This window comes from Dromiciops gliroides, chromosome 5 (genome assembly GCF_019393635.1).
Source record: "Dromiciops gliroides isolate mDroGli1 chromosome 5, mDroGli1.pri, whole genome shotgun sequence".
NCBI lineage: Eukaryota > Metazoa > Chordata > Mammalia > Microbiotheria > Microbiotheriidae > Dromiciops > Dromiciops gliroides.
Genome location: NC_057865.1, coordinates 297,949,505 through 297,964,293, shown reverse-complemented (window position 1 = coordinate 297,964,293; position 14,789 = coordinate 297,949,505). Strand labels below are relative to the sequence as shown.

Here is a 14,789-nt window from a genome sequence, read left to right as displayed (position 1 = left end):
CTTTAGAGAAGCACAGAAAAGACTGTCCAATATAGTTTTATCTTCCACCTGGGGACAATAAGAAACATCATTTTTGTGGAATGTTTAAATTAGCCTGACATTTTGAAATGGGTTTAAGCAATCATGGATCTTCGAGATGTTAATGTTTCAATCTGCAACCTTATTAACACTAAAAAATGAGATTAAATAGTGTCCAGATGAACAATGACAAGTGAAGACCCAGATGTCTACTTTCCCATCTACATGATGGGAAATCTTGTATTTGCATGATTATGATAAATAATTCCGAAAAGACCGCTACAAAAATAATTATACCTTGACATGCGAATAATAGTTGCAAAGAGTGAAAGGCCAGAAAAATGCATGAAGAAATCAAAAAGTTACTCCAAATTAAATCACCAGGCACAATGATATTTGGTAACTTCAATACAAAGGTGGTAATAAATAGCTGAAGATGGAAAGAATATATATTGGAAAATGTGTCAGGAAATTAGAAATTAGAAAAGCTAAAACCTGGTAGGCTACACCAAAGACATACCTCTGCATCAAAAAATGTTTCCTTAGAGAGAAGGATTATTAGGAACTGGAGATGCTGAGCACGAGAGAAAATCAAAACAAACAAATAAATAAATAGATGCTAAAAATTGATTATTTTTAAAAGACAGGAAAATATTCCTTACTGGTCTATAAGCCATTCCTCAATTATTTGTGTGCTCTCAGCTCAACAACATATTAATGCAAATATCAGATTTAACATAAACCTCGAACAGAGAAGAAAATAATATGGCACATACTTGAAACTCCTCAATCTTGATTTGCTTAAATGAGGTGTTGATAATGAAAAATGGTAGTGGATGATACCACCTCATTTTATATTAAAGTTTACCAATATAAATCAACTGCCAAAACTGGGAGATGAAAGGAGACTGAAAAGTATCTTGGTCACCAAATATGACTTATTTTATGGGCTGAACAAAATGGCAACCAAAGGCAATGCTGCCCTAAAATATAAACTCATTTATACTCTTAGTAAGAAGGATGGTTGAAGATCATAAACAGTTTCACTTTGTAAAGTAGAGAGGAACAGAAAAAAAGCAAAATGAGTTTAAAGCTTGAGTAGAAACCCAACATAATTCTGAGGGCATTGAAGGATGAAAATGGCCAGATAATAAACAGAAGAAAAATGGAGGTGACTTGAAAATATTTTATAACACTGTTTTCACTATCAAGGACAGGGAAGTCATCACACTTGAACTGTAATATTGCAATCCCAAATGTGCTTAAAGAAGACCAAAGACAAAGATGGGAAAAGCCACTGAATTTTATTAAATGTACACAGAGGAGGTTCATGTTGGAAGTGACAAAATGATGGGAGCATTGGGGGATCAATTCCCATGGTATCTTAAAGAGAGGAAGATATCAAAGGGTGTGGAGGAAAGTCTCAGAACATATTAATACAGAAAATGGTGACCAAGAACATAACAGCCTCTGATGAATATTCCAACTTTTCCATTTACATACAATTTTTATGATCTTCATCTCTACATATATCAAGGATATTTGCAATGAAGATATTAGGAGAGGACAGGATGGCTTCACAGGCAATGATCCATAATGGACCATATCTTTACCATCATGGAACTGACTGAAAGAATCGACTAGGCCTATGCTTTGGTGACCATTGAAAGAAGATTTATTTCAATAGAACAAAATGAAAGACTTTCCTCCAACAAGGTGTTTCCTGTGTAAATGTCAATATCATACAAGATTCCTTGCACACTTACCCCTTGAACACTGACATCAGGAAGACCAGAATAGAGGGAAACATTTGGTATTTTCCAGAGTGATAGAAGAGATCAAGTACAGAATCCAATTTGGGAAATGATTCTTCACAGAGAAGGAGGTCCTCCAGAAGCTCCTTCCTATAGAGGATATTATACTAGTTGCATCAAGCTCCATAACATTGAAGAGCCTCCTGGAGGAGAAAATATAGCCATTCAAAAGAGTTTGATCTAGCCATTCACACAGGAAAGACAAGTGGATGGAGAATAGCTATTGTCCATAATATGGCATGAAGATGGATGTACAACATATAGACCTCATGTAGTAGTATAGATATTTGGAATAGATATCACGGATGGAAAAAGAAATTGACCCATATTTAAACTGGTGGAGGAAAGCAGGTAGGAATGTCTTTAAGAAATTACACAACTGAAGGCAGCTAGGTGGTGCAGTGGATGAAGCACTGGCCTTGGAGGACCTGAGTTCAAATCCAGCCTCAGACACTTGACACAACTAGCTGTGTGACCCTGGACTAGTCACTTAACTCTTATTGCCCTGCAAAAAAAAGCAATTACACAGCTCCTATAGAAGGACATTTAAACTCCAGATATCTCTCAGAAACAAAGGGAAAGCTTTTTAAATAGCAATAAACTAATGGTGTGTTTTAATATGGCTATAAGACATGAGACATGAGGATTTTTTGATTATCATACAGAGAGTAATTGAGAGGCATGTGGTACAGAGGAGGAAGCTAAGATTCAGAAGTTAAGTGACTTGCCTGTGATCACACAGCTAGTATCAGAGACAGAATTCCAATCCAGGTCTTCTCAATGCCAAGTGCAGCTTTCTAGCCCCATGTTACCTCCCCAATTTAGTCCTGGGTATATCCCTTTGGTTTATCTGTATAGTGTTTCAGTGAGTAGATTAGAGGGAATGACAAGCTAACCTTCAAGGTCAAATCTCAATCTAAATTCAAGGATCCTATGAGTCTGTGACCTAATTAGTCGATGTCACCAATTCCATTACCTAGGTTGTTGCTTGACTATCCACATCATTTAGCTCCCAAAGACAAGACTGAAGGAGTAATTCATATGATGAGATTAGAGAATTTCTAGCACAAACACTATCACTGTATTTGCCGAGGAATCACAGGAGCGATTTGTGGTGGGGACTACTTCATCACATAAAAATTGAAGACATTTTTCAGAGGCAAATTAAATCACTAGAATATGATGTTGGGGATAAGGGGATCTCTACTCAGCAGACTGACAGGCTATTCTAAACCTCCCTCCCCAACCCCAGACATAACTTCTAAACGATCTGCCAAGGAGACTGGTGTAGCTGCTGGAGACCAAAGTGGACTCACAGTATCAGTGTTTGCCTTAGCCCCTGGGCCCATATAAGGTCCAATACTCCTGGGCTCCAAAATGTTTCAGCCACATCAAGATGGCTCAATGTACAAAGCTATTATTGCACACATAGTGCAATACTTCATGATACTTGCTAAGTGGGGTGTAGAGAAAACCAGCACAGCGTCCCTACCTCAAAGAGGGAAGATGTTGGCACAGCAACAAGGCAAGATACAAATGAATTACACCTGATCTGTGGCCAGTGGTGAAAGAAGAAAAGGATAATGAAGAGGCAAGAAATCACTGAAAACAGCTTTGTTGTATGGTAGAAAACTGCTGAAAGGAGAAGTGGCATGTTCTAGTGGAAAGCGGACTGGGCTTGGAATGAGCAAGAAATGGATCCAGGTCACATGTATGACACTTAAAAGCTGTGTGATCCTGAGAAATTCTCTTAAGCTTTCAATGCTCCAGGCTAACTTTCTAGGACTCTAAGTTACAGATGAGTGGTCAAAGTGCATTAGCAAAAGGAGCTTCTGTTTCCCAGAGTTCCACATACCAGGACAATCAAAAGTCAAACTCCACAATCAGCAAACACACACACACACACACACACACACACACACACACACACACACACACACACACACAAATCAATCTTTAAAAACTGAGGGCAACTTCAGTTTCCATTATGACTTTGACAAGAATCTACTAATTGAAGAGCAAATGATAGTGGTGCAAGGAGCCCTAGGTAATTAGATAAAACAGATAACCTCCCCCAACTCCCAAATGGAGATAGGAAATCCCATTATGAAATCAGTGATGAAGAGCCTCAGGAGAAAGAAACCCCAGGTTCCACACATAGAAAATTTACTGTGGAAACTAGAAGGGAGGACTTTGGTTTTAAGCCACAGGAAACATAGGATCTGATTTCCAGGAAGTATGGAGAGCAAACAGAACACTTCAGGGTCAGGTGGAGATTATGTTATGTTTGTTTCTGTCCCTTACCAAGTGACACTGGTATAATCATAGAAGTCCCTCTACAAGAACAATACGGCACAGGGCTTCAAGAATGTCTACCTATCCTCTAGCTTAATAGGGAGATAGAAGAAATCATGAAAGAAATGGAATAAATATGTCAGTGAAAACACAGCATGGGGTGGGGGAAAGGGGAAATTCTGAAGAGCCAGATGGGAAAGTGGGACCTGCATTAGGAGAGTGGAGGGTGGGAAAAGGGGACACAGAGGAAGAAAGGAACAAGAAAGACCCCTGGACATTTTGAACAATTTAAGAGCCCTCCTGGAGAGGGGGAGTTTTACCCTTTGAGAAGGAAGCAGCCTTAAGAAATAAGGATAACTGGGGCAGCTAGGTGGTGCAGTGGATAAAGCACTGGCCCTAGATTCAGGAGGACCTGAGTTCATATCCGGCCTCAGACACTTGACACTTACTAGCTGTGTGACCCTGGGAAAGTCACTTAACCCTCATTGCCCCGCCAAAAGAAGAAGAAGGAGAAGGAGAAGGAGAAGGAGAAGGAGAAGGAGAAGGAGAAGAAGGAGATGTGCGGTGAAGTGAGCCAGGAGAATGTTGTGCACATCAACAGCAATACTGTTTGATGAAGAACTGTGAGTGACTTAACTGTTCTCAGCAATACAATGATCCAAGATAATCCCAAAGGACTAAAGCTGAAGCATACTACCCACCTCCAAAGAAAGAACGGATATTGATTGTTTCTTTTATCTTTTTTTTAAAACCAGGGCAATGAGGATTAAGTGACTTGCCCAGGGTCACACAGCTAGTGAATGAATGTCAAGGGTCTAAAACTGGATTTGAACTCAGGTCCTCCTCAATCCAGGGTCGGTGCTTTATCCTCTGCACTGCCTAGCTGCCCCATGAACTGATATTAATTGAACACAGACTGAATCATGCTATTTTTTACTTTCTTTCATTTTTTCTTTCATTCCAGTTTTCTTATACAAAATGACTCATTTAGTGATGTTTTACATAATTGCACATGTATAACCTATATCTGAGTATTTACCAACCCAGGGGATGGGGAGAAAAGGGAGGGAAGGAGGCACTGAATTTGGAACTCAAAACTTTACATTAAAATGTTTATTATTTAAAAATAAATAAATAAAATAAAGAGAAAAAAAGGAAATAAATATAAGACTCTACATGTGCCACAAAGAGAGGCAGTCTCTAGTAAAGGGTCAGAGAGAGGGGGAAAAGGAGCCCTGACTCCTTTCTGGCTGATTGGCCATATGCCAAACTATTGTGGATAATGCAGATTTGTGCTATACTCCGGGGTGCCAAGTTGGGATAGGACCGAGTTTTCTGGGAATTTATCAAACCTAACAACCATGACCCATTTGTGTTAACCCAACTGAGGATATATCATCAGAAGGGTAATAGAGAATACCTTTAGATACTGGCCAAAGAGAATGCCAAAGAGAGTAGCCCTTGTAACAAAATAGGAAGAAAGTAGTTGCAGAGACCCCCAAAATGCCTATAATAAAATATCCTGGGGCAGCTAGATGGCGCAGTGGTTAAAGCACCGGCCCTGAATTCGGGAGTACCTGAGTTCAAATCCGGCCTCAGACACTTGACACTTACTAGCTGTGTGACCCTGGGCAAGTCACTTAACCCGCATTGCCTGCAAAATAAATAAATAAATAAATAAAATAATAAAATAAAATAAAATATCCTGTCATAAAGAAAATTTCTGGCTTTATAAAGCTATGTGTAAAGGCAATAAGTGTGGGTGGGCTTTTAAAAAGGAAGCTCAAGGGGCAGCTAGGTGGCGCAGTGGATAGAGCACCGGCCTTGGAGTCAGGAGTACCTGAGTTCGGGTCCAGCCTCAGACACTTAAACACTTGCTGGCTGTGTGACCCTGGGCAAGTCACTTGACCCCAATTGCCTCACTAAAAAAAAAAAAAAAAGAAGCTCAAATCTTAAGGAAAATTTAACCTCAGAGAAATGATTGCAACCTGGTAGGATGCTTCTGATAAATGAAATCTGATTAAGGGTATGCTATCAAAGCATTGTTTATCAAGACATTGTACTCCTGAGAAGAAATGATGAATTGTAAGTTGGAAGCATTTCAATGAGGCTCTCTAGAAGGAAAAGCAAAAGGGAGGTTGTGGTTCCAATTCTGCCTGGCATTCAAAGATCTCCATAGGCAAAGGTCACTTGACCTTTGTACCTTTCTCTCATTGCTTCTCCATAGGTTCTCAAAACTCGACTGAAATCCTATCACTCGGCGTACTGAAACATGACCATCCCCACTCCATTGCTTTGCTCCGTCTAATTCCTATGTCCCTTTCCATAATCCAAAGCCCAGTTCAAATGCTGCCTCCCAACAGTAAGCTTCTATTAATACCTTGTGTTAGGAATAATGCTTCAATGTTCTCATCTTATCTTTTCTGGCCCCTCTCTAACACTAACCTCATTTCTGTTTCTTAGAACCCTATGTGACCCCTGGAAAGTTATTTAACCTTTTGGGGCCTCAGTTTTTTCATCTATAAAATGAAAAGATTCAATTCAATGATGTCTGAGGTACCTTCCAGGTATAGCTCCAAAACTCTGTGATCAAGTAATGTATATATTGCAGTTAGAGCAGCCTACTCTTAAGTGTGAGCTCCAATATCTTATCCCAAATTTGTATCACCTTTTACACAAGAACAGGAAACTGCACACAATCAGCATTTAATCAATATGTTTAATCAAATTGAATTGTACAAATTGAAATTTTTTCATTGCTGGAAAGTCTTTTATTTTGATCTGATATCTATCTCTTTTTAAAATAAATTTTATTGATATTTCTTAGTATTTTTATGTCTCTTTCCCTACCAAAGATCCATCCCTTATAATAAAGAATTAAAAAGTGCTTGGGGGGCAGGGAATTTCAGCAACAATAACCAATACATCAGAAATTTTTGTTATTTTATGTGGTATTCCTCATCTGTAGCTCCCAGCTTCTTGGAGAGAAGGAAGAAAAGGGCTGATTTTTCCATTCTTTTCTGAGAGACAAAGCTTTCTCCTTCTGATTTTTTTTCACAATGACAATTTTTTATTTTTCAGCCTTTAAAAGTTCTTATTTTAGACAGATTCTTGAACCAGTGGTTCATAGCCATCAGCCTTTTCTACTTTTGTGCCTGCTTCACCTCCTGAAGGTTTTCCAGAGCCACCACCTTCACCATGCAGTTCCATTAGCTTTCCCAATTCAGTTTTGGGCTTCTGGAGCATCTTGACTATTCCAGCAAATACATTATGGAGAGGGCAAATGGACTGACAAGCCTTTTCTATGTCTTTTCCAAGGCTGTCTGGAATTAGTTTATTGACAATTCTTTCAAGTCATTTGTCTGCATCTCCCAGGTCATGATTTCCATCATCTTCTTATGAATTTGATAGACCTGTCGGTGCTGGTCATAAGAGGTCTTATGGATCTGGTTGTTGTGCTTTTTGGTAAAACCAACACAAAAGAGGCAAAGCAAGTAGTCATCAACACAGGCTGCAGTCATGGTCTGCCACTTTTTGACATCTTGTCCCAGGTAAGGTCCATTCCATGGAAATTAGTCAAACAATTTTTACCCTGAACATCTTCAGTAATTAACTTGAACTTATGAAAAGCAATTGCATCATTCAGCATAACAGCAAGGCTCACTTCATAAACTCAACCCTTGAGGTCATCACAGGCAGTTTTTGTTCCTTCAGTCCTTGTAACCAGTGTCTTGCCAATATTGTGAATGTTGAACACAGCTGGTGCTTTTACATCATATAAATCCTTCTTTGAAAATGGATCAACCACTTTCTTCTTAGCTCCTTTGTTGCTGCCTTTGGTGAAGCACTTGTTCTTGCCCACTGCCATGATCCCACTCTGAAAACCAAAAGCTTCTTCTAATTTTGAAATATTCCATTTCAATGAATGTGTTCTTCTTTCCATTTATATTATTGCAGTCCTTGGGTGTAATGGTTTTTGTTTCCTGGTTCTATTTACTTCATGTTGCATCAGTTCATCTATGTCTTCTCAAGTTTCTAAGTATTCATCATATGTATTGTTTCTATTAGCTCAGGAGTGGTTCATTGAATCAATGTGCCACAACTTGCTTATCCAGGCTCTCTTTCCTTTCTAATATGTCCCCATTAAGCCAATGCTTGAATACTTCCCCATGGTATACATTTCACTCTTCACTTAAAGAGCTTATTCCACATTTGGACAGTTGTGATCACAAATCAGATATTTTCACCCTACACCAAGCAGAAATTTTCCTCATTATTCTTAGTCCTACCCCTTAGGGTCTAGCAAAACAAAACTAATCTCTGTTCTCTGTGACAATCTTTCATATATCTGAGGACAATCTTACATCTCCATCTGTACACCATCCCCCAGTGATCTCTTGAGCAGAAACAATGATAATTAAATCAACAATATAATAAAAATCTTAAGCAAAGTGTATACCAAGAGCCACAATAAGTTATAGAAAATAGAGTTCACCAGGGATTGAAGTGGGAAAGAGTTCAGGGAAGATGAAGGCATGTTTGAGTTGTGCCATACAGGATACATAGAATGCCAAAAATAAGACATGTCAGCCTGTAGCTGCTGGTGGGAGTGGGGAAATGCTCCAAATATAGAGACTGGGAGGAGGAATATAAAGATTGTTGGGAGTGAGGATAATGGAGATCATGACATAAGAAAACTACTTGAAGGAACTAAGCATGTTTATTCTGAGTAGAGAACATGGATAAGGCTTTCTATCTGTTGATATCAGAAGATATGTCATCTAGAAGAGCCACTCATGGGACATTGGGTTTGGCATTCCATCTCCAGGCTTCTTCCATTGTAGTGAATGTTTCCCCTCTTCCTTCTGAGTCTTGGAATCACTGGTCTCCTTTTAAGACTGAACTAAGGTCACTTTCTGAAGGAGACTTCTGCATTTCTGCCACAGCTGCTTGTTCTACCCATTCATGGTTACATTGAATCTTCTTTATATTGATGAGAAAAAGAGAGATGATTATATATGCCATATATTCATATATGCAAGTGTGTATACATATATGTGTGTGTGAATATACACATATTTATGGGGGGCAGTATTTCCATTGCTTCTTCTGGTAGAATGTAACATCTTTGAGAACAAGACATGTTTCTTTTTTGTCTTTGTACCTCTGGTAATTATTACAATACAGGAAGTGCTTAATAAATGTGTGGTGATTGATTGTTGACTAATGTTCTAAAGTTATTTCTTTTCAGATAGGAGTAAAATTCAGTGGCCTCTGGAGTGCCTCCTAGCTCTGAAACTTTGCAAAGGGAGAAAATTTTAGTTCGAGAAGAAATAGAGAGGGTGCCCATATTGACTGAATTAAATAGGAACAAAAAAATTTTCACATGGTATAGATTGTCTGACATTGCCAGCTGCAGCAGATGCTGCAAAGGGGCCATAAACATCCATAATGCCTGCAGTTGTGCCATAGTGTACTGTGGGGGCAGATCCCTCCAGAGTTCAGTGGCCACCATAATGCCAGAGGATAAATAGCCCTTAAAATTCTATCCTCTCAAAGCCTGGATTCTGGCTGCTGTTGCTGCAGTTATGCCCTGAAATGGAGGGGGCCATTACTTTATAGAACAGATGCCACCTTGCTGGGCCTGCTCTGCACCTGCCATCAATCCTACAGCACATCCTTTTGCCCTTCAGTTTTGATGGAATGTCAGAAAGCAAGGGTGTTGTTGATTCTCTCCTTTCTTATCACCTGATTTCCATTTATGTTTATAGGAACATTTCCTCCATGATAATTAGTTCACAGGGACTGGAATGCTGACCAAATAATTTCTCAGGCATCTAAACCTTTGTGTCTCCCCAGGATTTCTCAAGATTTCCATGGAAGGCAGGTGCAAATTTATGGGTCTCAGGATTGCAATGGACTTTCAGGATCATCTTAGGCCAAAAGGAATATTTTGTAAACCATAAGACCCTCTATAAATGTGAGTGACAATGGCAGCAGCTGTTGCTCTTGTTAGCATTGGCATTGGCCAAATATGTTATTGCTTTAAGGAATTCTCAATGAGGAAATACCTTCTACCCATGTAGAATGTCAATTGCTTTGCAACTTGACATCTTAGAAAAATTCCTGGGCCATCAAGAAGTTTAGTGGATTTCCCAGGGTCACACTAGTATGACCTCAGGGCTCAGCTAATGGAATGACAATATCCAGATTAGTCAGAATATAGAGGGCATAAAGAGCAATAGTGTGCCATGTCTCTGGGAAGATTGGTTAGAGTTAGACAATAAAAAGCCTGTAATACCAAGCTAAAGAGTGTATTTTATCCAAGAGATGGATAGGGAGCCAGTGAAGTTCTTTGAGCAAAAAAAAAAAATCATCTTAATATGTTTACTATAAAGAAAGAATTTCAGCTATTGTGTATAGAATGAATTAAAGAGGGGAGATACTAGGTTATGGGAGGCCATGAATGCCTAATCTAGAGAGGTGACTGAATCATTCAGAAGGGACAAATGTGACATAAGTTGAGGACAAAGATTTGGCAACTATTTGGGTGGAGGTAGGAGGAAGAGAGAAAAGAGAAGAGTTGTGTGGCAGGGATGATTGTAAATGTCATAGTAACATCAGTGGGAAAACTTGAAGAAATGGTCAATTTGTGGAGTAAGATAATGCATGGGAGGGTTTAAGTTGAATTTGAGATGATGACAGGACATCCAGGTGGAGATGTCTAGCAGCTAGCGGGTGAAGGGGGATTGGAGTCCAGGAGATATTAGGGTGGGATATATAGATATAAATAAATATCATAATTAGGAACTGATGACATCAAAACCATAAGTATAAATAGAGAAGAAGAAACACAACCTTTGGGGGAATATTCATACTTAGGAAGTAGCACATGAATGCAAATCAATCTAAGTGTACTGAGAAGTATCTCAAGAGAAAGCAATGACATAAAAACTCAAGAAGAGAACAGTTTGAAGTAGAGGAGACCAATAACATCAAATGCTGCAAAGAAGTTAAGAAGAATGAGCGTGTGGAAAAGTACATTGAGTTTAGCTTTTAAAAGACTTTTTATATCATTATTTCTCTGAACTTGACTGGAAACCCCCTGAAACCATGGACTCTGTCATTTTCTCTTTATAACCCTACCAATGATCACAGATCCATGAAAGGGATCCTCTATCTCCTCACAGACATCAGAAGGAATCTCCTCAATGAAGCCCCTGATATGTGCTCTTTCAGCCTCTGTCTTAAGATTTACAATGAGAAAGAATGTATGACCTCAAGAGGAAGCAGCACATGTCACTGCTGGACAGCTCTATTTGTTAGGAAGTGTGAACCTGATTCAAAATCTCTTTCCTCTCTCTCTCTCTCTCTCTCTCTCTCTCTCTCTCTCTCTCTCTCTCTCTCTCTCTCTCTCTCTCTCTCTCTCCCTGCCAATTGTCCTAGCTCTGCCCTGAGACACTGTAACACAAGCTGAATCCCTCTTCCTTATAGCAACTCTTCAAATAGTTACATTGTTAAGATGACTGCACCCAAGGAGGGCTCCCTAAGAGCATCCTGATTTAATCATTGGAAAGGAATTGTTACCTTTGTGGAAGCTAATGGTGGATACAGAGAAACACAATACATTAGTATGAATGTCAGAGTTTAGAGGAACTTCAGTGACCACCTAGCACAAACTATACTCCAAAAGAATTCCCCCTTCTCCCACACTAAAGACTTGACAAGTGGTCATCCTGATTCTTGTTGAAATCACATAATGGAGAAGGGAGGTGCATCACCTTTAAAGGAGCTGAATTATATTAGCTAAAATTCTTAGAGTACTTTAAGGCTTATAAAGCACTTTACTTACATCATCTCACTGGAAACTGATAACAGCCCTGTGGGCTAGGTCTTATAGGTATAATTACTATTAGAATTTTATGGATGAAGCTGCTGCTCAAGGAAGTTAAGGGACTTGTCCATTATTGCAGAGATGGCTAGCTAGCATTTAACAGTGCTTTATGGTTTGCAAAGCACTTTACAAATATAATCTCAGTTTATCCACACAATAACCATGGGAGGTAGGTATTATTATTATTTCCACTTTATGGGTGAGGAAACTGAGATAGACAGATGTTAAGTGACTTGCCCAGGATTACACAGCAAGTAAATATCTGAAGCCATATTTGAACTCAAGTCATCCTTGACTCCAAGTCTAATGCTTCATCCAGAGTGCCACCTAGCTGCTGTGAGATAACAAATGGTAGACATATTTTTAGCCAAGGTCTTTCTTAACACCCAAGTCCAGATGTTTTCCCACCAAACTATGCTACCTCTCTAAAAATAAAAACAATTTTAAAATTGGATGATTTTAACCCTACATGTGTTCCTTAGCTTTTCATCAGTCCCCATCCTTCCAGGTACCAACATGAGGAGCCTAGACTTCATGTTGCAAATAGATAAGGCAGGAAGTCATTAAATAACAAGACAATTTTCTAGTTGTATCTGTTAATTGCCATAGCTACATGCCCTGAACCTGGATAGCATCTAAGAATATTAGATTGAAAGCTTGGTGTCACACATCCCAATGCATCCTAATTATGAAGGAGAATTGCTGACACTATGAAGTTTGGTGTGCTCATGCTTTGATTCCATTTTCTTCCCCTGTGATGAGAGAACAACAGAAAAGTGCATTGCCATTGGAGATTGTGGGACTCAACACCATAATTTTGGTCTGTTCTGATAATTATACAAATAAGTTGAATATCTTAACCCATGGACCCTACATGATCAGGAGTAGCAGCAGAGTTAGCTGGGCCACTGAATCACAGAAAATCAGGCCTGGAAGAGGCTGTCTGGACCACTCTGTTCCTGAACATAAGTCACCTCTTCAACATCCTAACAAGTGGTGACCCTTCCATTGACTGCAAATCTCCAGTCATAATAAACTCTTTACCTCCCAGGACAGCTTGTTCCACTTCTGCACTGCTCCCATAGGTAAAAACCTTTTTGTTCCACTATATTGTTATCTGACTCCATGCCCACCCTTAAACATGACACCTCATTGTGTACTCTAAGATAAAGCCCAACAACATCAATTCCTCTCCCATGGAAGTATTCAGAGTCCTCAAATTCTTCTCAGAACTGACAACATTACTCCAGATCTCATCCTACCATATATGTGACCAAACTGAGCCTATTTATAAGATGCCCTAAGACTGTGTGAGTTTTTCTCTGCCTGCCAAGTCCCACTGTCAACTCATCATGAACTTTACCTCTACTGAAATACCATAGAAATCCGTATAGTCTCTTATCTCATACATGGGAAATCAATTGCTTGAAACCAAGGTGAAGACTACAAAATTGCATCTTCAAAAATGCTGGAGAATTAAGGGTGACCTGAAAATTATCAGCTTCCTGTTATCAATGCCCAGCCCCAACACAGTCACCATTAGAACCAGAAACTAACCCCATGAATCACAGGGATCAGTGAATGTCAAAGGAGAGAGAACACTTTTAAATGTGCCTTTCAATTTTCCTTCTGTGGTGCTCCTCTAGGCATAAAAGAAATGTGAGGAAGAAGACTGGGTCCAGCCACACAAACCTTGTCATCACTATTGGAACATATCCATGATCTACAAGGCATGATGGAGGCAGTGAAAAGAAATGAGGACTTGCAGTCAAAGGCCTAAGTTCAAATCTAGGCTCGAGGATTTGCTACCCTTCTGACCTTGGGCAAGTCCCTTCCCTTCTCTGGGTCTAAGTTCCTCATCTGTCAAAATAAAGATGAACTAAATGTCCTCGCAGGTCCTTGCCACCACTAAGTCTGTGGCCCTCTCATACTGTGATCCCAGGATATTTGGCTCATAACATCCCTGCTGCTCTTACACCATTCCTCTCCACACACTCCGTAGTGCAGCCAAAATGGGCCACTCTCTTCCCCTGTCCATCCCATGTGATCTCATGCCTCTATCCTTTTGCTTGTGCCATTCCTTGCATTCCTTTCCCTTCTTAAGCTGCTGAATCCTTGTCAATCCTTTAATTCCAAGCTCAGGTGCTGCCTTCTCCAAAGAACCTTTCTTGATGTGTCCTGTTGAGAATGGCCTTGCCCCTCAGACCTCACTCAGCCCACCTTGTTTCTCTGAAATACTTATGAGTCCATGCTGTTCTGGTTCTCTGTATTTATGTCTTCATCCTCTACCACACTGCAAGCCCCAAGCAGGCTGGACTCATCCCAGATCTAACCCTCCTAGCTCTCTGGGTATCGAGAAGAATGCCCTGTATATGGACAACGCAAGAAAAATAGTTGTGGGATAAATGCATGAAGGTTGAATGACTCCTTAACGTTGAACAGAAATTACAATGGGGTGAGTACGTCTGCAAAGGAATTGACATTTCCATAGCACTTTGCAAGTCTAAAGCATGCTTAGAATTAGGGATTCATCTGATCTCCCCAATAGCCCTATGAAGGACTTAGGAGAAGGGATAAAGCCTCATATAGTAGAAAGTGTACTGGGCTTGGAATCAGAAGAACTGAGATGGACTCCTAGTCCTGACAGTTATGTTAACAGATGATCTTGGCATTTTGGTGACCTACATGACCTTGGGTGGACCCCCTTCCTTCAATGCACCTCAGTTTCTTCAAATGTAAATTGGAATGGCCTGAGCAATTACCTCTAA

At 39.7% G+C, this 14,789-nt stretch overlaps 1 pseudogene; it reads right to left on the bottom strand.

Annotated features, from left to right (window-relative positions):
• Nucleotides 1-7,226: 7,226 nt before the first annotated feature.
• LOC122729942 lies at nt 7,227-7,995 on the bottom strand (annotated as a pseudogene).
• Between the last annotated feature and the right edge of the window lie 6,794 nt (nt 7,996-14,789).